The sequence below is a fragment of the Panthera leo genome, chromosome F2 (genome assembly GCF_018350215.1).
Source record: "Panthera leo isolate Ple1 chromosome F2, P.leo_Ple1_pat1.1, whole genome shotgun sequence".
NCBI lineage: Eukaryota > Metazoa > Chordata > Mammalia > Carnivora > Felidae > Panthera > Panthera leo.
In genome coordinates, this window is record NC_056695.1 from 29,482,854 (window position 1) to 29,506,812 (window position 23,959).

General features: G+C 39.4%; 1 protein-coding gene across 2 annotated transcripts in view; it reads right to left on the reverse strand.

The window, feature by feature from the left end:
* Nucleotides 1-23,959, reverse strand: part of ZNF704 (zinc finger protein 704) — a 233,163-nt gene that overhangs the window by 177,828 nt on the left and 31,376 nt on the right. The gene's annotated exons all lie outside the window — the stretch shown is intronic.

Consider the following 23,959-nt stretch of genomic DNA (forward strand, 5'->3'; position numbering starts at 1 on the left):
ATAAATCTAAAAATTTAAAACATCACTGTTTTCTCTTCTACAACTCAGAAAGCTCAAGTAACTAAATAAATTCTTAAATATTTCACACTGACTATATGGCATAGAAGGGTGCAATGAAACACAAAATGAGCCTGATCTCTGAATATGAATACTGATCTTAACCATACTCTAGTTCGTGAAGAACTATTTTTTATCTTTTATCTAAAGCAGTTAAGATCTTAGTGAAATCCCTCGTTAGTATGATGATAAAAAAGTCATTAATTTTTCTTATCATTTTTGACTAAATGCAACAGTAAGGTTTAAGACAAATAGAAAAATTATGCCTCAGGGCACTGAATCTGGCTATTTCAGAATTTGTGATGACTGAGAACAAAGACTGAAGTTAAAGATTTCTGTAAAGGTGGTGGGTGTTATAAATGAGGTCTGGAGTGAACTTCTTTAAAAAAATTTTTTTTTAACGTTTATTTATTTTTGAGACAGAGAGAGACAGAGCATGAACAGGGGAGGGGCAGAGAAAGAGAGAGACACAGAATCGGAAGCAGGTTCTAGGCTCTGAGCTGTCAGCCCAGAGCCCGACGCAGGGCTCGGACTCACGGACCGCGAGATCGTGACCTGAGCTGAAGTTGGACGCTTAACCAACTGAGCCACCCAGGCGCCCCTGGAGTGAACTTCTTAAAGTCATGAGTGTACAAGGAAGAGTCTCACTGACCGGTGGAGTGTTTCAAAATATGCACACCTCTAAGCCATTTCACAGGCCCATTTGACAGCTCACGCCTCTTGTGGACTTAGTTTGTCAAATCAATAAATCTTCATTTCCCCACTTAAATAGAAGATATGCTTGTTCCTTTCTTTTTAATTTTAGGTAGGAGGAAAAGTGCAACAAATTTGGTCAAATAGATTTATTATTAACAGAGGCTAACACCACAAACAAGGCATTTTCAGAATAAAATCAGAATATGTGTTCAATAATAGCAGAGACTGCCAACGTATGATGTTAAAGACTAGAAATTCTCAGACTAAAGGGAAACTCTGAGATATTCTTGTTAGAGTCACAGGACCTGCTCACATAGGAGAATTTCCAGAACCCAGGGATGACTTGTGCCTTGAAATCCAGTTAGCTGGAATGTAATCTTTCATATGAACATAGAGCTCTCAACTGAGCTCTTTTCTTCTTTCCTTGGCCTTCACTTCTCAGGGCAAAAAGATCTTTTTCTCGTGGTGTTCCTGTCAGACCTACCTCTAGGAAAACAGCCACTTTTGGTCTACTCATTAAAAACTTCCAATATTTCTTAAAATGAATGCTTTTTTAAAAAAAAAATTTTAACATTTTTATTTATTTTTGAGAGAGAGCATGAGTGGGGGAGGGGCAGAGAGAAAGGGAGACACAGAATCTGAAGCAGGCTCCAGGCTCTGAGCTGTCAGCACAGAGCCCAATGTGGGGCTCGAACCTCCAAACCGTGAGATCATGACCTGAACCAAAGTCAGATGCTTAACCAACTGAGCCACCCAGGCACCCCTTAAAATGAACGCTTTTAAGAGTTGTTTTAATAACATCAATACACAATAAAAAAAAAATAAGAAAATATTTCAAACTTCAAGAAATGCAATGAATGTTCAATAAAAATGTAGCTTGGAAAATCAACAAATGTGATTACTAATACTGTAAATATCCACCATGAGTTACTTTCTAAAATTCTTTTTAAGTTTATTTATTTATTTTGAGAGAGACAGAGACAGTGTGAGTTGGGGAGGGGGAGAGGGAGAGAGAGAGGGAGAGAGAGGGAGAGAGAGAGAGGGAGAGAAAGAGAGAGAGAGGGGGAGAGAGAGAGAGAGAATCCCAAGCAGGCTCTGCAGTGTCAATGCAGAGCCTGACGCAGGGCTTGAACTCACAAAACTGTGAGATCATGACCTGAAGTGAAATCAAGATGCTTAACTGACTGAGCCACCCAGGCGCCCCACCATGAGTCACTTTCTATGCAACTTTTTCTGCCTGAAGGTAGGAGAGAGAGGTGCTTTTTCACTCCCATAGCACTTCATTCCAAACCTGCGTTCCAAAAGGGATACACTAAACACCAGGCACAGAAGATGAAAACAAAGGCCTGGTTTCAATGATTATAAATAGTTTCTCCCTGAGTGTCAAGTATTACATTAATTAAATATTTAAGTAGTCATTAGTATTAAGTTGTAGCAATAATTGACATCTATACCTCCCTTGGGGCAAATGTACTGGCTAAATGAATTCAATCCAAAGATAGATAGGGTTAGTGGAGAACATTAGAGGAAGCTCAGCTTTTCAAAATTTTTCAGTAGCTTCAAAATTTTAGGGAAAAAAACCCCCAGCATTCTAAAGCAAATTAATAGAAAGTAGAATAGATTTCCTATGGAAATTATATTATAATTATATATCATGCAGTTAGCCAAGACTTCATAAAAATATAGTAATATTCAACAGCGTAAGCTATAAATCTTCCACAATACATCCTAAACAAGAAACTACTCTGTCAATAGTAATCAGGGAATTTTAGCGATGTAATGGATGTCAAAGACTATTGAGCCTAGACTCCTTGTTTTAAAAGTAGACTTAAAAAGGAGTGAGAGGGGCACCTGGGTGGCTCAGTCAGTTAAGCGTCTGACTCTTAATTTCTGTTCAGGTCATGATCTCACAGTTTATAAGGTCGAGCCCCTCATGGGGCTCTGTGCTGACAGCATGGAGCCTGCTGGGGATTCTCTCTCTCCCCCTCTCTCTCCCTCTGTTCCCCCCTGCTTGTACTCAGTCTCTCTCTAAAAATAAATAAACAAACATTTGGGGGGAAAAAAGGAGTTAGAAATGGGCCAAAGAGAACAAAAAATGTAGTGATGAGTGAGAAATTTCTGATACTTGGAGTCACGGGTTCCACTGTGGGTAAAGCTGGTGGAAGGAGTGGATGACAGGTGTAGACCTTCATTGTATCACTATTACTGTATTACTGTTACTGTATTACCTTTAACATTCTTTTATTCATACCAGGTAGTATACAAATTTTTTTTCCCGAGTTTATTTATTTAATTAATCTCTACACCCAACATAGGGCTCAAACTCATGACCCCAAGATCAAGAATCGCATGTTCTTCCAACCGAGCCAGTCAGGCACCCCTAAAAACATTTTTTAAAAAGAGAGTTCACAGGAGAGTAGAGAGTGGGAAGAGCACATGAAGTCAAACCTTGAGAAGCTGGGCTCTGAAGTGGCTCAGAGAAATGGGGTGGTGGCTGGAGAGGATGCTGGACAAGGGAGAATGTTCGAAGACAAGAGGTAACAGAGCATGTTTGAATGCTGAGGCAGAATGGAGGGAAAGGGATGAGTAAGGGCCAGGGGTAGCAGAAGGGGACAGGACTCACATCCAGTTGTTGCACCCCTCGCAGATTAGCAGAAGAACACAGCAAAAAGAGCATCGGGACCGTGATTAAATTTGGGCCCTTACTACTTTAGCAGAACAAAGCAGCTAGAGGAAGATATGGTCCCATTTGTATGAGATTTGCAGAAAAGGCAAATCAATAAAGACAGGAAATAGACCAGTGACTGCTTAGGGCTGGGAGTAGGAGCTAGAACTGAAAGCAAATGGGCCCCAGAGAACTTTTTGTGGCGGCAGAAGTGTTCCAGAACTAGACTATAGTGATATTTGTATAATGCTGTAAATTTATTAAAAATAATTGAACCATATTCTTACAATGAGATGAATATTATGGTATATAGATCATACCTCAATAGAACTGTTGAAAAAAAGAAAGAAGGAACAAAGCCAGGAGTAACTGGTATGGAAAACGTATTCACAAAAACACTTAGACCAGATATTGGGTAACTGTGCTTGTAAAAGAGGTATCCATAAAGTCTATTAGTTTGTTTGTTAAAAAATAAATTATGCTATGGCAATCGAGGCCACTGCAAGTAATTGTATGGTTATATCCTGCATATTGGTAAGATGAGACTAAAATCCCTCTCCCACTCAAGCCATGTGTCCTGGTTTTTCCACCCATGGACACTTTTCTAATTTTTCCACCTGAGGAGGAATTTTTGTACTTTATCTGTCCAAAGAGGGCACTCTTATTTATTTTTCCACTTTGCACAATGTCGTGGTGACAAAAGGAAACTCTTCTGATGATCGATGGGGCCTGGGCCAAATTAGCTTCCTTCCTGGAAGCAGATATCAATTAATTATGTGACTCATATGAGCTGATAGTTTTGATAATAAAAAAGTTGAGGCTATTGGAAGAATCACTCTATGCTACAGCTCAGAAGGGGGCAAAGGGTTCAACAATGGAAGACAGCCAGAAAACAAACGAACACAATCTAGAAGTCCTGTCGGATAAACAATGAAGAAAAACAGCAAGACCGTTAACTAGTAATTTCTAGGAGAAAATACAAGGCTAAGGTTTAGGAATAATCTTAGTCTAGGTTAAAAAAAAAAAAAAGTGTCCCCTGCCCAAGGAGGGATTAATCTGATTATCTCACACTGATAAGACTGTAAGTTAGAAGGCAGTAGCATTTTCTGGTTGTCACATTTCAAGATGGACACTGACAAAGTGGAACAAACAGCAGAATGATCAGCATGGCAAAGGATATGACTGGGAGGAACTGGGAATATTTTGTTTAGAAAACAGAGGGTTATGCCCCACACAGCTGCTCTCACATGAATGGAGAGCTCTCTTGAAGAAGAGGAATTTGAGTTCTGTGTTCCTCTAGAAACAGGATCAATGGTGTCCACTTCTGCTTCCCGCTAACTCCTTTCTGACTTTATGGTTTACTCTCTCTTCCTCTTTTCTTCTTCTTACTCTTCTGCCACATTGTAAATGAAGCCACTTGTATCTATAAGAAATTCCTACTATTTATTTTTCAGTTAACTGTATTTTCATGGAGTCATAAACTGTTAAGTAGGTAGATTCTTGGAACCTACCTAGGCTCACTTAAACATTTTATTTTTCACTGTTTCACTATAGTTTAAATGTACTTTTCATGTTTAAAAATGTTTAAGGGGCTCCTGGGTGGCTCAGTTGGTTAAGTAGCTGACTCTTGATTTCAGTTCAGGTCATGATCTCACAGTTCATGAGATCGAGCCTCGTGCTGGGCTGCACACTGACAGCACAGAGCCTGCTTGGGATTTTCTCTCTCTCCCTCTCTCTCTCCCCTCCCACCCACTCATACTTTCTCTCTCTCTCTCTCAAAATAAATAAATAACTTAAAGAATGTTTATTACAAAATGTATTCCATCAACTGACAAATGGATAAAGAAAATGTGGCTTATATATACAATGGAATACTACTTGGCAATGAGAAAGAATGAAATCTGGCCATTTGTAGCAACATGGATGGAACTGGAGCGTGTTATGCTAAATGAAATAAGCCATACAGAGAAAGACAGATACCATATGTTTTCACTCTTATGTGGATCCTGAGAAACTTAACAGAAGACCAGGGGGGAGGGGAAGAGGGGGGAAAAAAAAGTTACAGAGAGGGAGGGAGGCAAACCATAAGAGACTCTTAGATACTGAGAACAAACTGAGGGTTGATGGGGGTGGACTCTTAAATACTGAGAACAAACTGAGGGTTGATGGGGGTTGGGGGGAGAGGGGAAAGTGGGTGATGGGCATTGTGAAGGGCACCTGCTGGGATGAGCACTGGGTGCTGTGTGGAAACCAATTTGACAATAAATTATATATATAAATAAATAAATTAAAAAGATTAAAAAATTTAAAAATATATATGCTTGTTATTAAATTTTCAATAAGATGTATATAAAATAAAATGAGGAAAGCTTTCTATTCTATTCCTCCCCACTCTTTTCCCAGCCCTGCCCAGTCAGGTCCAACCCCCAGAAAGAAAAGCTTTTAACAATTTACTGCAAAACTTCAAATTACTTAAAAATGCATAAATACCTGTTTAGAGTAACTAATGATGGTGATTATACTATATGTATTATTCTGCAACTTATTTGCTCACTTCACAATAAATCATGGGCAACCTTACATGTTAGTAGTAGAGCTGCTGACTTTTTAAAACATTGAAAACTGTAACAGTCATGAGATCAGATTTTTTTAACTGATCTCTTCTTGACAGACATTGAGGCTCTTTTCAATTTTTCATTATTAAAAATACTTCTACAATGAACATCCTTGTATATGTATACGTACAGCTTTATGCACTTGTGCAAGCATTTTTTTGCAGAAAAAATTCCTGGAGGTTAGAATTTCTGAGTCAAACAACCAAAATTTTAGTCATGGGGGAACAAACTACAGAACACCCATACAATGGGCATACCATGACATCACCAAAAGAAGGTCATCAGGATATATCCATGATCTATTAAGAGGAAAACATTTGTCCACGATCTATAATGAGTAACAGTCAAGTTGCAAACTAATATGTTAGGCATGATTGTACTGCATTTAAAAAACAGAGTAGTTTGCTAAATAAGCTTACACCTTAAGGAACAGAAGACTGAATGGGCCAAGAGGGTTTTTTTTCTTATATAATTAGACATACCTATGGATGGACATCTGCATGCATACTTGTGCGCACGCACGTACCCACATACAATTTTTAGGTGGTGTTATTATGGGACACTTTCATGTTTCTACGGTTTTCAAATTAAAGACAACTTAAAAACTAAGATTTAGCAAAATTATGAGGAATAATGCCCTGTTAGTCGACATATAAGGAAACTGGGATTCTTAATTATTGTTGGAGAGAAGATACATGTTGTAGGAGGCCGACCTGGTGAAGGTAGCACATTTAGTTGTGCATCCCTTTGTGTTAGAAATTCTATGTCTAAGGGAAGAAAAAAGAAAAGCACACAAAGCTATTTGTCACAGAACTTGTTATAACATTTAAAAAGATGGAAAGTCCCTAAACATCCATCAAGAAATTTGGGGTTAAATATGCATAAGTAAAATATATGGCTAAAACTAAGACATATCTCTATATTTATTAAAATGGAAAGACATTTACTACATTAACTGAAAACAAAGAAAATCCAAATGAGTGTATGTAATATGATCTCAGGGAAGAGAGATGTGTATATATATAAAGAGAGAAAATTCTGGAAGGACATTCCAAAATGTTAAGAATGGTTTCTCTTGGTAACAGGAACCCTCTTGCACTGTTGGTGGGAATGCAAATTGGTGCAGCCGCTCTGGAAAGCAGTGTGGAGGTTCCTCAGAAAATTAAAAATAGACCTACCCTATGACCCAGCAATAGCACTGCTAGGAATTTATCCAAGGGATACAGGAGTACTGATGCATAGGGGCACCTGTACCCCAATGTTTATAGCGGCACTCTCAACAATAGCCAAATTATGGAAAGAGCCTAAATGTCCATCAACTGATGAATGGATAAAGAAATTGTGGTTTATATACACAATGGAATACTACGTGGCAATGAGAAAAAATGAAATATGGCCTTTTGTAGCAACATGGATGGAACTGGAGAGTGTGATGCTAAGTGAAATAAGCCATACAGAGAAAGACAGATACCATATGGTTTCACTCTTATGTGGATCCTGAGAAACATAACAGAAACCCATGGGGGAGGGGAAGGAAAAAAAAAAAAAAAGAGGTTAGAGTGGGAGAGAGCCAAAGCATAAGAGACTGTTAAAAACTGAGAACAAACTGAGGGTTGATGGGGGGTGGGAGGGAGGGCAGGGTGGGTGATGGGTATTGAGGAGGGCACCTTTTGGGATGAGCACTGGGTGTTGTATGGAAACCAATTTGACAGTAAATTTCATATATTAAAAAATAAAAAAAAATAAAATTAAAAAAAAAATAAATAAATAAAAAATAAATAAATAAACATTAAAAAAAATTTTTTTACACCTGAAAATATAAAAATATTCATACTAAATTTCCCCATAAGAGACAATAAATGGAAAAAAAACCAAATGACTGTCAACAATAAAATGGAAAATGGATAAAAAAAAAAAAAAAAAAAAAAAAAAAAAGAATGGTTTCTCTTGGGAGCAGATTTATAGGTCAATTTTGCTTTCTATCTTATTTGCCCATAGTTTGGTATTTAAAAACCTAAGAAGTTATTCTATGATGAAAAAATACATATCATTTTTATCTAATTGTTTCTCAAGTATCTGGCATTTATATAACGAATACTTTTCCTTCTACTAGCTTTCAATTATTAATATATATGCATATATTAAAGGGAAAATGAATTACTTAAAATAATGCGTTCACATGCACTATTAGTTCCATTGATTATCAGCACCACTCAATCATATTGTACTACAATAACTACCAATGAATTCCTTCTCCCTACCCAACACAGAAGCCCTTCATACAGCATATCAGACACATGCATCATCCAGTGTAATTTCTTGCAAGGGAACAAAGCTTCAGTGTTCAATTATATGAGAATGCTACCAATTACTGAGTTAACTAACAAATAAAACTCAAAATTTTTATTGCAATGAACAGCTTTTGTTTTCCTAGAAAAAGATAAACAGCGTAACTATAAATATGATATACTTGGGAAAATTGCACTATTTTAAACAAGAAGTTAACAGTATCTATTTAAATCTTGAATTTCTCTAAATGGTGTCCTTTGTAGATTGGATGCCACTTTCTAAGATAGGGACAGAAGCTCATCAGTTTTTCTCAATACAAAAACATCTGGTTTTCATAGGAGGATTCTAACAGCTCATCAGAAAAGAAGATGGCTTCTAACATCAGCCCACTTACTTGATCAATTCTTTCTTCTGTCTACACTGAAGTGCATCCCAGGCCACCTTAATCCTAACACCCTCCCTATGGATTTACAGCAATAAGATGCCAAAAAGCATGTGTCAGCACTCCCTCTTGGAAGCTGTCCTTGCTTACTCATCTCAACCCAATAAAATGTGAGGAGTTGGCTCTGTAGATTAACTGGATTTCCAGGAATAATTTGCAGAAAGCCAACCCATTTGCCTTTTGGGGCTTTCTGCATAGTAAAAAAGTAGAAAAGAAATTCTGGAAAAGAGAAGAAAATTCATGCCACAACAAAACCACTTTTGGAGAGCAAGCCTTAAAAGGCAAGTGAACGGTCTACTTGGCCTAGCAACTCATTGACTCTTCCATTCACCAGGAAACCACACAGTTGCACCTGACAAACTTTGCAAGAGAATCCTTCCTATTTCAGACTGTGTTTCCTGACAGTAGGATTCATTTTTTAAACTTGCTTCCAAAACACATAAATATACATTACATATTTTGTAACTGATGACAATGGCACATTAACCACAGTGTGGAATATGTAATCAGATCCAAAGATTTTAAAACATGTCACCAAAAAAGCAAAGGTTATATTAATAACAGGGACAACTGATTGTATCTTAATTTAAAATACTACCACTAAAGGTCATGCTCAAAGAAAGATTGGACTCTTGAGTCAATTGATAAAATGTATGTCCCAAAGTAGTCAACAGAACTCTACTCATTTTAGATTAAATTCTTCAAATTTCATGCTAGGTACACAGAAAAATAAGTTGGATGGCAAATCTATCCAGTCCTAAGGAACGGCTGTAATAGAAACACTTTAAAGACAATTGCATCCAATTGCTAGCCCTTTGTTTATATTATTCCCTTAGCCCTCTGAAACCAATGAAGTGTTTGACTGCTTTATCCTCAAGTATATTATTTCTCTATACCAAGACAGAGTAAATGGCAGATGGAAGTCAGACTGGTTTGGTGTACAAGAAGCAAAACACAGTACAACAGAGTTGAAACCCTGTATTAGGTTTTGGCATCATGCATTCTAACCATACAGCTACAATATCTCAGCAATCAGTGTTGTTAATGCTGGGTTTACTAAAGCAAGTTTTAACTTTAATATCTTGACAATTTAATATTCAACAAAGCATGACTTGGCTTGCCTAATGGCAGATTAGTCAGCTGCACATTTAGCAAAGTTATTGCAAAAATCTTTGGTGGAAGACTTCTTGGCTGAAGCTTCAAGCCTTCTCTTAAAATTATGCAAGTGAGAACACACAACTGAAGTATTTTTTTTTAAGCCTTTCTGAAAAACCCTGAATAAAAATACCTATTTGTATAAAGTCCGATGTGGACTCTGGCTCAGCTGATGTTACCTGCACATTTTTTCCAACCAAATGTAAGGAGAGGGGACATCAATATCAATATGGGTCCAACTTATTGTACTTAACTTCAGTATACAGAATTTTTAATTTATGTTTATTAGGTACTCCATTTGTTTTATATAAGTCAAAGTTTAATTCAACCAATCATATCCAGTTGATGTGAAAATCCTGTGGCCTTTACCTTCCAAATATATCCAGAATCCAATCACTTCCCACCACCTTCCACAGTCAAGCCATCATCACCTCTTGCCAGGATTTGTACAACAGTTTCCTCCCTGGATCCCTGTTTGCATCCTTGCCTCATCTCCCATACACCCCAGTTCCTTCTCAGTAACAGTAGGCCATCTTATCCCTTAAAAACAAGAGTCAGATCATGCCTTTCCTCAGCTCAGAACCCTCCAATGCTTCCCATTTTGCTCAGAATTAAAGTCAAAGTCCTTGTAGTAGTTTCCAGGGTCCCATTTGAGCTGGCCCCCCTCTATCCTTCCTTGTCCCTCTCCAACTTCCTCCTCCCACTCTCATCTCTCCCCCAACCCTTGCTGGCCTTGAACATGCCAGACATATCCCTGCCTCAAGACCTTTCCACCAGCCACCCCATCTTCCAGGAATGTTCTTCCTCGATATATCCACATTGCTTGTTTCCTCACCCTTTCAGTCTGTGCAAATTCTCCCCCCTCAGTAAAGCTATCCCTGACCACCCTATTTAAAGTTACAGTGCTTTTCTTCCACTCCACATCTATCACATTCTATTCTATATTGTTATTCTATAGCACTTACTGTTTAACAAAAAACTGTATAGTTTACTTTTTATTATGTTTATGGTCCGGGCTACTCCCCCAGAATAGCTCTATGAGGGTAGACATTTTTTTGGTTTGTATATTGATGTTTCCCAGCACCTAGAAGAGTGTCTGAAACACAGTGGGCCCTCAATAAATATTTGTGGAATAAATCAATGAATGAATTTTCAGGTGATTATATGTGCTCTCTGGTAGCACTAACTAATAAATGTCTAAGAACGATGGATGCCAAATTCCTGAGGCTGCAAAGTATGGGGTTCCTCAGTCTAAAAGGTAGTTCCTAAACTACCAGAAAGAAATGGTGAATTGTGCTATATCCAGGGAAAAAATTAGGTGAAGCACAGAATGGTCATCATCTTATTCCCTTCTTTATCAAAGAACTCAACTTTATTTCATGGAGGACTTTATCTCCAGGAATGCAATCCTTATTTTGTAGTAAAATCTATAGAGGAAATAGAATTTATTTTACTTTTTAAGTTAAGGGACTCTGAACCTTCCTTCTACAAATATCACCTAAGTTAATCCAGGACAAACCTGTAGAGAGATAATACGGCATAATTTCAGAAGCAAGTCACAGTTAAAGTTATATGATTTTTGAAACTCCTGGGACGGGGGGTGAAGATTCCTGGAGGGTAAAGTATTAGGGGCAGATCACCTCACAGCCGGATCCCCAGGGATACCCAGGGACATTTCCTCACACCTGCCTGTGGCTCCCCGCAGATCCAGCCCACTTGTTCTCCCAGCAAATCCTAACATTTGCGGTCAAAAATAACAATGATAATCAATGCCATTTTTAATTTCTTCCACATTTGGTTTACAGTAAATATGTTTGCCACTGGAATTTGGGCCCCACTTGAAGTATTTTCTTAGAAGCTTCTTTCTGAAGGGGTACAGGTAGCTGTTTTACTGAGGGATAGCTGACCTACAGAAGACTTTTCCATACTAATTGCTGGGTCAGAGCCTCACTAACTGTCACTGCCACTGCCAGGAGGAGCTGGGGTCTCTGTGCACAGAACAGACCTTTGTTGTCTCTGACCTTTCCGCCTTGGAGCCTCTCCCCAAGGGACTTGGAACCTTACCTTGCCCCATCATGCTGAACCAAGGGGCTCCTCTAGAGGCCACAGACCTCACAGAGCCTTTCCTCTACCCCTATTGGACACCGTCCCCCATCTCCCTGAGGGCCCCTCTGCTCCCATTGCAGAGCATTTCTGAGCTCCTTCATCCCCACCTGGCCCGAATCCTAGGCACAAACACACGGCAAGAAAGAGGAGACTCATGGGAAATGAAGCAGTAGGGTAAAGCTCATTTTCTTCATGGGTTAAATAATTATTTGCCACTGACCTGAGTATCAAATAAGACTTTAAAACATGGTTTCTCTGATCGAACCACACATTTCCCAAAAGTGGCTGGAAAAGAACTTTATGGAAAGTTGTTGAATGTAGTTGTGACATGTATAAATGAAAAGGCAAAATCAGTTCTTGAGGAGAATATTGTATAATTTCTCTGGGGCCCAAACAGGGCCAAGAGCATCTTTTCGTTCAGGAATCTGATCGAAGAGAGATCGAGACTGATGTCCATTAATGGCAGTGGTTGGAAATGACGGGGCTGGTGACCAGGCCAGGCCACGTGCACATGAGAAACTAGAGGAAGCCAGGGAACAGTAAGGAGGAGGGTGGAGCGGACTCTGGAGAGAAATAGGAACAGAGGGCAGAAGGATCCTCAGACAAATGGGGGCTGAGTGCTGCCTTATCCCCCCACACTCTGGTGCTACACCCACCCTCATGTGTGTGCTAACCGTGCATCTCTCCTGCTAAGGGCCTTGAAACATAATCCCCACCCACCTTACCCCACCTTTCTTTTCTGTAAAACCTACGCTGCTTTCAACTTCTTGTAACAAAAAGCAAAAGCGTTAGACTAACTAACCCAATACCTCAAATTCCTTTGGCAACAGAACTCTTAAGACAGCTTTTCGCACTCATCAGTGGTTGCCACAATCTGACACAACTTGTTTAATTTTCAGAGAGACAAAGAGGCAGATTTTAAAATAAAAAAGAATATTGGCTGCTGAAGTTTCTCCCTTAAATATACATTTCATTTAAAATACAATTTATTATTCCTTTGAGCAGTAAACAGCAGGTGAAATTAAAAACTGAAGTTGAAAACTAATGAATTTACATTTTAGCTTGGGTGGTGCTCTTAATTCACAGCCAGCCAATTACTTTAACTAGCTGCGCAGATGACTAAATAAAATCTGTTAATAAATGCAGCTAGAGTGTATTCAAGAAATTAAGCAGTACATATTAGAATAAATTTGTATATCTGCTGATTATAAATTTAATTCTTTAAAAATCAACTGGCCTAGAAGGGAGTAGATAGGAATATGAGGGAAAAATACCTCCCACAGTCTTTCACAAGAAGGTAGGTGGGTCAACAGAAGAGCTGGGCAAACCCATGACAAATGAGAGCAGGTGGGCCTTAAGACAAAAAGGTGTGCTTGTGCCATTTCAGTCTGTTCATGATCCTTCCTTTCTGCCTTTCATGTTTACTTAGCCAGCTATAATAAATGCACAAATATGTGTGTGCATGTGTGTATATATGAACAAATAAATACAACACACACATACATATTTCCTAGCAGTTCTGCTCCTGCTAGAACCGGACTGCTACAATATAAAACTTGGCATAAAGTATTCATGTTTTACCCATCTCTCTCCTCTAGTGGTCCAGAAGCAATTGGGAGGCAGAGAACAAGTTTTATTTAGTTCTGTATCTGATACATACATCAGATATATTTGACATCTGTGATAGGCATACTTGGTACACGCTGGGTGCTTGATGAATGTTTACTTCATCATGAAGGACAATATGGCAATGGGGCTGGTCTGCAAGGGCTGAAAGGGAGATCTGTAAAATCAGGAGACCAAGTAACTAGTATTCCATATTCACAATATTCTAAAATATACAGAAGACAATAGCAAATGAGAGTAGTAGTAGTAATAATGCCTAATTTACCAAGCCATTACTAAACACAAGACATTGCATTGAAATTTCTTCATGCACATTTCACTCCAATCCCAAAACATCCTAAGAGAATGATCCTGTTACCCAAACTTTACAGGTAAGGAAACTAAGACACAGAGAAGTTACATAACTGACTCAAGGTCTCACAGATGTTTCACCTGCTCTCTCCTGTCTACCCCTCTACTGGTTACTTCCAGTAATCAAATATGCTCCTGTATTTCTTAGCTTGACCTCTGATCCTGCTCAACTGCTTCACCTCTGCCATATTCCCCGTCACAGTCAAGGTCCCCATAAAGATGTCCACACTAGCTGTCTTCACTTCCCTACCTGCTATTCCCTACCTCTGACTTACTGTAATTGATTTCTACTTCCACTGAAAGAAAAGATGCTTTTGCTAGAGTCACAGTGAACTATATTCACTGAATTTCATAAATTCTCACCTTGAAATTTCCATTCTCAACAGTACTAAACACAATTAGCCTTCTCGAAGCATCATCTTGTCTTGGCTTTGTGATAGCAGGACAAGTCCTAATTCTTATTTGCAGAATAAAACAACAGAAGTATCTAGCTAGTTTAAACAGAAAGAGAGGGGCGCCTGGGTGGCGCAGTTGGTTAAGCGTCCGACTTCAGCCAGGTCACGATCTCGCGGTCCGTGAGTTCGAGCCCCGCGTCAGGCTCTGGGCTGATGGCTCGGAGCCTGGAGCCTGTTTCCGATTCTGTGTCTCCCTCTCTCTCTGCCCCTCCCCCGTTCATGCTCTGTCTCTCTCTGTCCCAAAAATAAATAAAAAACGTTGGAAAAAAAAAAAATTTTAAACAGAAAGAGAGTTATTGACAGTTCATAAATCTCCAAGAAGCCTAGACAGTCAGACTGGGGGGTGTTCAACAGGACAACTCCACAGAGAAACCACTGTTGCAGATGAGCAGGAAGCACATGGCCAGGAGAAAAGGCCATCACAAAACTGAACTGGAAAAAGTACCACAACACTGCCCCCCTGCCACTCAGATCCCATGACAACAGGTACTGAAAACCAGAACTTCCATGACAGATGGTCCAGCAGCACCAGAAAACTTTGACAGTCTGTCAGAAGATCTCTTCTGCACATGGCAACCCCTCACTGTTTTGCTTGTGCCTCTTGTCACAGGCTGCATGTGGAAGCGCTGTGTTGGCACAACCTAAGTCACACAAAGTCCTAGCTGCAAGGTATTCTGGGAATTCTGGCCACACCAGCATAGGAAAATAATAGAGAAGGGGATGGCAGAGGTGTTGAATGAACCAATCTACAGTATTTACCACACCTCCATCTATTTCTGGATTTCCATATTTTTGGTCTTTGTAGCCTCTTCTGTCTGCTACCCCCAGCACATATTTTTCATTTACGTACTTCTCTCTTTTTCTATTGCCAACATCATTTTTCACCTGGACTACTACAATACCTTCCAGTCTAAACTACCCACTTCTACTCTTAACCCCCAAGAATCCACATTATTCAGAGAATCAAGTAAGAAAGATTTTATAACTTTAGCATACCATATAAAAATGATTTCTAATAAATGATTGTTCTTAGTTACTTTTATTTATTTATTTATTTATTTATTTATTTATTTAACCTTTTTTTTTAATGTTAATTATTTTTGAGAGAGAGAGAGTAAGACAGAGTGTGAGCAGGGGAGGGACCAAGAGAGAGGGGGACGCAGAATCTGAAGCAGGCTCAAGACTCCGAGCTGTCAGAGCCTGATGTGGGGTTTGAACTCACAAACCATGAGATCATGACCTGAGCTGAAGTCGGATGTTAACCGACTGAGCCACCCAGGCGCCCCTTAGTTACACTTTTAAACCTTTAAAAACATCATTTAAGGGGCGCCTGGGTGGCTCAGTTGGTTAGGCGTCCAACTTCAGCTCAGGTCACGATCTCACGGTTCGTGAGTTCGAGCCCCGTGTCGGGCTCTGGGCTGATGGCTCAGAGCCTGAAGCCTGCTTCCGATTCTGTGTCTCCCTCTCTCTCTGCCCCTCCCCTGTTCATGCTCTGTCTCTCTCTGTCCCCAAAATAAATAAACGTTAAAAAAAAAATTAAAAAAAAAACAAAAAAAAAAACATCATTTAAGTAGGCAGCTACCTATGTGTTACAACTTGGAGGTGATAGAAAGATCCCTGGTCGAGATCTATATCTCAATGGCTAAGGATAATGCCAGAAATTCTAACAATGGGATTAAGTAATATTTACGTCAACCTTTAAATTATAAATTTCCCAGGAAAAGGAGTCTAATGCTTTGTGTGTGTGTGTGTATGAAATCATATAAAACTGGAATCAAGTCCTCACTCTTTCTGCACTTTAAGGTTTGGTCCTCTTCTGTAAAATAGGGATAACAGGTTGGTAGAAAGGATTAAATGGAAATATCTAATAAAGTATGGTAAATAGGCAATGAACTATAGCCCTTGCTCTCTGGCAACACCTTATTGAGAATTAGTTTGTGAGAGTGATCAATATCCAGTGTGATGGCTAATGAAAGACAAAGGGTTATAGCAACCTGACATAGGCTTAGTGTGTAAAAGGGATTACAAACACATAGAAAAGGAGGCCCCCATGTAGGACCATGGAGCTCTGCTCAGAAAGAACAGTATGGGCCACCAGGGACAGCCATAGGTAAGGCTTCTGGGAGCCTACAGTGGGAAATGGGTCATAAGAAAAACAGAAAGAGCAATAAATAATCAGGAACAGGTCACTAAATCCATCTCACTTGCTTAAAAGCTGGTGCTTGGAGTGAGCCCATTGGGGTGCCATCAATGTCTCTGACCACTGTCCATATCACCCACTTGCTGAGCTCTATCCTGACTCAGAAGAGCCCAGGAAATAGGAACCACAGTGAAAGATGAGCAGGGAGAGTAAGTGCTCAGCAATGGTACTTCATTTCTTGCTTGACTCTTTGTCCCAGAGCTCATTCAACATCAGCAGCAATCTTCCTCAGAGCAATGGAATCCTACATGAGTCTCCTTAGCAGAGACAGAGGACAGGCCTGCAAGCTAGGCAACATGCCAAACAGAGGTCTACCTTCTCACCTGCTGATGTGTGCTTTCATCTTCAACTTAGGAAATGAGCCAAAAGAGGACCCTACTCTGGCTGTTGCTAAAACGTACCCGTGGCTGTTTACCACTGCTAATCATGTAGAAGAAACTATTTTCCACCAATATTCCTTATATATTTGGCCTATGGACTAACTCCTCTTACAGTTTTTTTTTTTTAAAACAGGAACTTATATTAAACTTCACTGATTTAGTAAGGTAGGAACTTTGTATTCGTTCGCATATTCTAGAAGGGTGCTATTTAATTTAGTGCTTTCAAAGACAGAATTTGTAGGAGACGGGATTTTGTCAGTGGTTTACAAGCTTTGTAAGCTAACATTCTCCTTGAAAACACACCATGTGGCCCTAACACTCCTGGTATAAGAAATGAAACTTGGCTGGCAGCCAAGTAGTGCTTTTCACAGGACCTTACACAGTGTAAAGATACGTGTTTATGAATGTCAAAGGTCACATATTCTGTTTTTTTAAAAGCCAAAACTTTTTGCTCATATGTTAGCTACTTGAAGATATTCTATAAAAAGAAGGTAAAATATGAATAAGCCACAATTTATTCTCTAGCTTCGAAAGGCAAATAAGTTGTTTACAGCCAGAAACATGTACATTCTTCCAGGAAAACAGCAGACAAGTGATAGACACTATATAAACACCTTCTGTATCTCTGTATAACACACAATTTTTAAGTATATGTTAATACATTAATTCCCAACTAAAATACCTCCTAGTTTTCTTATTTAAAGATCATTCTCATGGAACTCTTTATAAAGAGGTTGTATAAAAGCTTCAAAGATAAAAATTCTAAAGCTTGAATATTTATTCCGACCCACACATACAACAGTCTCCTTTCTCCCAGTGATAATAAGAAATGAAGATATTTTAGTAAATCTTTGAAAAGGGTGTTTGCTTGAAAAATATTCATTCAATAAATATTTTTACTTGGTATTGTAGACAAAGAGCATAATAATGTGTGAGTGTGTGTGTGTGTGTGTGTGTGTATACACTAAAAAGGTACAGGGGTGCCTAGGTGGCTCAGGCAGTTAAGCATCCGACTCTTGGTTTCAGCTCAGGTCATGACCTCACAGTTTGTGAGTGTGAGTTTGAGCCCCTCAATGAGCTCTGTGCTGACAGTACAGAGTCCCCTAGGGATCCTCTCTCTCCTGCCCCTCCCCTGCTCTCATGTACACACACTCTCTCAAAATAAATAAATAAAGTTAAAAAAAATAAAAAGGTAAAAAGGTCAGTACACTTATGGAGCTTGCAGATTAGTGGGACTGAGGGGCCTTAATAAATGAATTACACAAGCATAAACAATATTACAACTGCAGCAAATGCTCTGATACAGACGTATGTGGAAAAGCTATGAACACATAGAAGGAGAAAAATTAGAGAGTCTGGGAAGATAACTGTGAGAAAGTATCTGTGTTGGTTTGGGCTGCTATAACAAAAATGTCATAGACTAGTTGGCTTAACCAACAAATATTTGTTCCTCACAATTCTTGAGCTGAGAAGTCCAAGATCAAGGAGTGGGGGATTTGGTGTCTGGTGAGGATTAGTTTCCTGGTTCAGAGAGAGCTGTGTCCTTACATGGCAAAGAGGGAGAGCTCTTGGGATCTTCATCTCTTTATAAGGACATCAATTCTATCATTGGTGTCCACCTCCATGACCTTATCTAAATCTAATTACCTCTCATAGGCCCATCTCCATATACCATCAGTCAATAGCAGGAAGTGATGAGAGGTGGAGCTATTTAGACGAAAGGCTATTATGACAGAAAGGCATGGCAAGTTTAAAAACTTGGAGAAAAAAAGTCACCAAAGCTGGAGACCAGAATAAGGGATGGTGTAGTGTATGAGATAAAACCAAAGAGATGGAGAGGCCCAGACCACACATTATGAGCTGAACTGTGTCCTCCCAAAACTCACATGTTGAGATCCTAACCCCCCAATACCTCAGAATATGACTATATTTGGACATAGGGTCTTTAAAGTGGTACTTAAGGTACAATAAGGTCATATGGGTAGACCCTAATCTGACTGGTGTCCTTATAAGGAGATAGGACACAGATAACACACAGACCAAGGGATGATCATGTGCAGACACAGCAAGAAGGTGGCCATCTGCAAGCCAAGGAGAGAGACCTTAGAAGAAACTAAGGCTGCCAGCACCTTGATTGTGGACTTTGAGCCTCCAGAACTGTAAGAATATAAATTTTTGTTGCCAAAGCAACGAGTCTATGTTATTTTGTTACGGCAGCCTTAGAAAACTAAGGCCATAGAGGAAATGGTAAAAAATGTGGTCCTGATCCTAAGACTATGGAATCCATGGATGGGGTTTAAACTGGGGGAAGAAGGGGTTATAGATCAGATACACTATTTGCTCTGGCTACTGTGTCAAGGGGAACTGCCGAGAGACTGAGTGTGGCAGGGTGTGGTAAGCTGAATACTGGCTCCCAAAGACATCCTCATCCTAATCCCTGGAACCTGTAAATATCACCTTAATAACTCTACAGATGTGATTAAGTTAAAGATCTTGCAACAGGGAGAGTATCCAGAATTATCCAGGTGGGCTCTAAATACAATCACAAGGGAGATTTCAGAGTGGAGAAGGGCATGTAATGACAGAGGCAGAGAGTATAGCAATGTGCTCTGAAGAGGAAGGGCGTACAAAACAAAGAATACATATGGCCACCGGAAGCTGAAAAAGGCAAGGGAACGGATTCACCCCTAGAGCCTCCTGAAGGAACCAACACCACCCATACTTTGACTTTAGCCCAGTGACAACCATTTAGGCCTCTGGCCTCCAAAACAGTAAGAGAATAAATCTGTGTTGTTTTAAGCCACTAAGTTTGTGGTAATTTGCTACAGTGGCAACAGGAACCTAATACATGGAGAGACCAGCTATGAGGCGGCAAGCAGTAGCCTGGTAGAGAGATGCCTGGATGGTGGTGGCTGCAATGGTGAGGAGACGTACTTGAGAAATTCTGAGAAAGTAAAATCAACAGGAATGGATGCCAGGTTTGATCTGGAGGGAGGCGAAGGAGAGGGAGCCAGCGAGAAGAACTTGTGGTCTTCACTTCCTTACCGCAATGACAACCAGGTACTGGCAGAGTAGTCAATTTAGCATCCCACTCTGGCAGTGAGGATCTGACGACGCATTTAAAGGTTCAAAGACGGGAAAACAAAAGATGTTTTTCTCGTTTTACTTCATCTTGGAGTTTTCAAATTTTAAAAATCTACCTCCAAACTAACTATGCTATTAAAATTTTATGTGAAGATGATCAAACTCTTAGTTTTAAAAAATGCTTCTGAATGTGGACTATTTCTCGACTTTGATTTCAAGAACACATGGAGCCCGTGAGGTACTCAACCATGAAGATAAAAGAATGGAAGTTATAGAGGACCTATTCTATGTGCTTATTATATATTTAGGCTCCCCTTCATAAAGTTTTAGCCTCTTGAAGACCACCAAAAACTAATATTCATAAAATGACACATATTATTTAGTAACATATAGCCCTACAGCACTGATGCCACACCCTTCCTTTTTACAGTGATCCTGATCCCACAGAGCTCCACGCAAACATAGTCATCAGGAGGGCCCTGCTCAATGCCAAATCTAATGCAGAACATTTCCTGCGCTTGCACTTCAATTTCCTCACACCGGAGTCTGACCCTGCTGATAAGAAGAGTCTTGGCTACATTTATGAAGTTCAAGCATCTGATTAAAAGCAGTGCTGTGGGACTTGTGCTATTTACCTTTCTCACACTAATTGCCTGGCTTGTATCAGAACAAAAAAAGAGCTACCATGCTCTAATACTCTGCATTCCTCTTTTAAGGATGGGATATTCCACACATCTAAACTTCTGCAAACATGGCCGAGAATTTAGACGGTCTTTCAGCACTGATGAAGGAACCGTCTTAAAGATTTTGCATTCACTATCAGTAAAATGGTAAGGAACTATCCTCAGAACCATGAATTTAGATTTGCTTATGGGGTAAGATTTCAAAGCAGAAGAGACACACTCGAAAATCCCAACACAGAGGAAGAATACAAAAAAATCTGAAAATTACAGCGACCTGAGGCTATTTTACTCAGTGGTTAATGTCGCTGAATGACACAGAGTCTTCATGTTAAAACCCCAGTATGCGATGCTCCTAAATCATCGGGTTCATCTTGATCGGGGGAGGGAGGTGTGTACCTTAATTTTAGAAGTTTTTAATAAAAATTCCTAAAGTAAAATGGTTAAGCTCCTAACCTCTGCTGTACTAAAAACTATGTGGCACTATTCATGTCCAGCAATAGTAAATAAATAAAAGGAGAATGTCTCTTTGTTTTATACTGCTGGGTGTTGTGTTGAATATGCAAGATTCTGAAGCTGGGCCATGAAGCTACCTTATTCCCTGAGTCTTTTCCGGAAGTGCTGCTCATGAATCATGCATGACTAAATCAGCCTTTTGGTTTTGCAGAGATTTACATCCCTACCTAGGTAATCTAGGGCCATACTGATATCACTGATATGTTCAATTCACTGACTAATGACTTGCATGCTCTTCAGTGGTGTTTTTTAGTAGTTGCTCTTGAGTGAAACCCACATGTAGTTTCTAGCAGACACATTAAAATAAATTGATATTTTATCTTGGAGGAAATGTACTAAAAGGCATTTCAATTTATTGAGTAACCCAGCTTTTAAAATACAGAGACTTAACACACACACACACACACACACACACACACACACACACACCTTAAATCTACTCTGAGAACGCTGTTATTGGTATATTTTTTTAATGAATCAAGAGATATTTGGGGTTTACTGGGTACTAAATAGATTATCTAAAGTCAAGCAGTATGTCTTCCACAAAAAAACTAATTATACCATCATCAGAGCTCTCAAAGAAGGAAGTATTTTCTAAGTAGTCTATTGAAGCAGTCATGTTTCTGGGTAATAAGTTCTTCTTTTGGTTGGGCTTAACCTGGTTTCCACTCCTAAAAAACTTAACCTGGCTTCCACTCTTTCAATCTTCATTGGAAATAAGGAATAATTGGTCAATATTCTTTCAGAATTTCAGAGCTAAAAGGACTTCTAAAGATATCTAGCTCTGTAAGATCACTGAATACAAGAATAATAAGAATGTGCTTCTGTATACTTATAACAAACCCATGGAAACTGAAATTTAAAACACAATTACAAAAAATAAAACACAACTACAATCACTCCAAATAAAATAAAATACTTACGTATAAGTCTAGTGAAAACATGCACAGGATTTGTTTTCTGAAAATATGAAAGTCTACTGAAGAAATGAAGGAAGACTTAAATAAATGGAGAGACGTTATCGTGGCAATGGGTTGGAAGACTCAATACAGTAAAAGTGTCAATTCTCCACAAACTGATATATAGGTTTATCAAAACACTAGCAAGATTTTTATACACATAGACATGCTCATTCTAAAATGTGTATGCAGGAGCACCTGGGTGGCTCAGTTGGTTGAGCATCCAACTTTGGCTTGGGTCATGATCTCACGGTTGGTGAGTTTGAGCCCTGCATCAGGCTTGTTCCTGTCAGTACAAAGCTGGCCTAGATTCTCTTTCCCCCCTCTCTCTTTGCCCCTCCCTCACTTGTGCTCTCTTTCTCTCATAAATAATAAACATTTTAAAAATGAAATGAAATGAAATAAAATGTATATGGAAAGGCACAGGATACCTAGAACACCTAAAACATTTTTAATAAAAAAAAAAGGTATAAAGTGAGAGGAGTCACTCTACCACACACAAAGGTAAAGGCTTGTTTTATAGCTACTCTACTCAAGACAGTGTGATATTGACAGAGCGAGAGACACACAGACCAATGGAGCAGAGCTAAGAGCCCAAATATGGACCCACATAAATACATCCAACTGGTTTCTGTCAAAGGTGGGAAAGCAATGCAATGAAGGAAAGGCAGCTTTTTAAAACAAATGGTGCTGAAGCACTGGTCATCCATAGGCAAAAACATGAACCTCAACTTACACCTCACATGTTCTATAAATAGTAACTTGAAAAACATAGGTGGTGTGAATATAAAATGACACAGTCACTATGGAAAAACTATGGCAGCTTCTTAAAAAACTAAACATGCACTTAACCATAACTGATCCAGCAATTGTACTCTTGGGAGTTTATCCAAGAGAAAGAAAAACTTACATGAATGTCCACAGTAGCTTTATTCATAATAGCCCCAAACAGAAAAAACAGAAATGTCCTTCACTTAAACTGTGGTACATCCATGGATGTAAAAAATGTTTTAAATTTTTTTAATTTATTTTTTTAAGTAAACTCTACACCCAATGTGGGGCTCAAACTCACAACCCCAAGATCAAGAGTTGCATGCTCCACCAACTGAGCCACCCGGGCTCCTTGAGGTCATATCAAAGTTTAGAACCAAAAATGTTAATATGTTGATGTGGAAAGAAACGCAACAACTTGGTGTTGGTTCAAAAAACCTCAGGAGCTTCCCAAGGGAAATGTGAAACTGGCCCTGATATATAGAGGGCAGGAAAGACTGAAGAAAGAGGCAGACAATTCCAGATAGGGAGGGAGCAGGTTAACAAGCAAGGGAACTTACAATCCAGGCTTATCTTGGGCAGCCACGAGACAAGTAGATCTCCACATCTGCCCACCAGGATCTTAAAAGCTTAAACGAGGCCTTAACTGGGTTCAATCACATATACCATCCAGATGGTCTCAATAACACCTTCCTCTCTCAAACCTACATCCTTAAAACAGCTCCTAGTGTGGGAATGGTGAGCAGAATGTGTATTTACATTCCAAGAACAAGGGAGGAGGTGAGGAGTCTCTGATTGCCTAGGTCCAGCTCTGAGGTCAGCTGGAGGCCATGTCCTCTCGATTACCTTCTCTAGCACTTGGATGGATCTCAAGGGAACTATGTTGTGTGAAAAGAGTAGATCTCAAAAGGT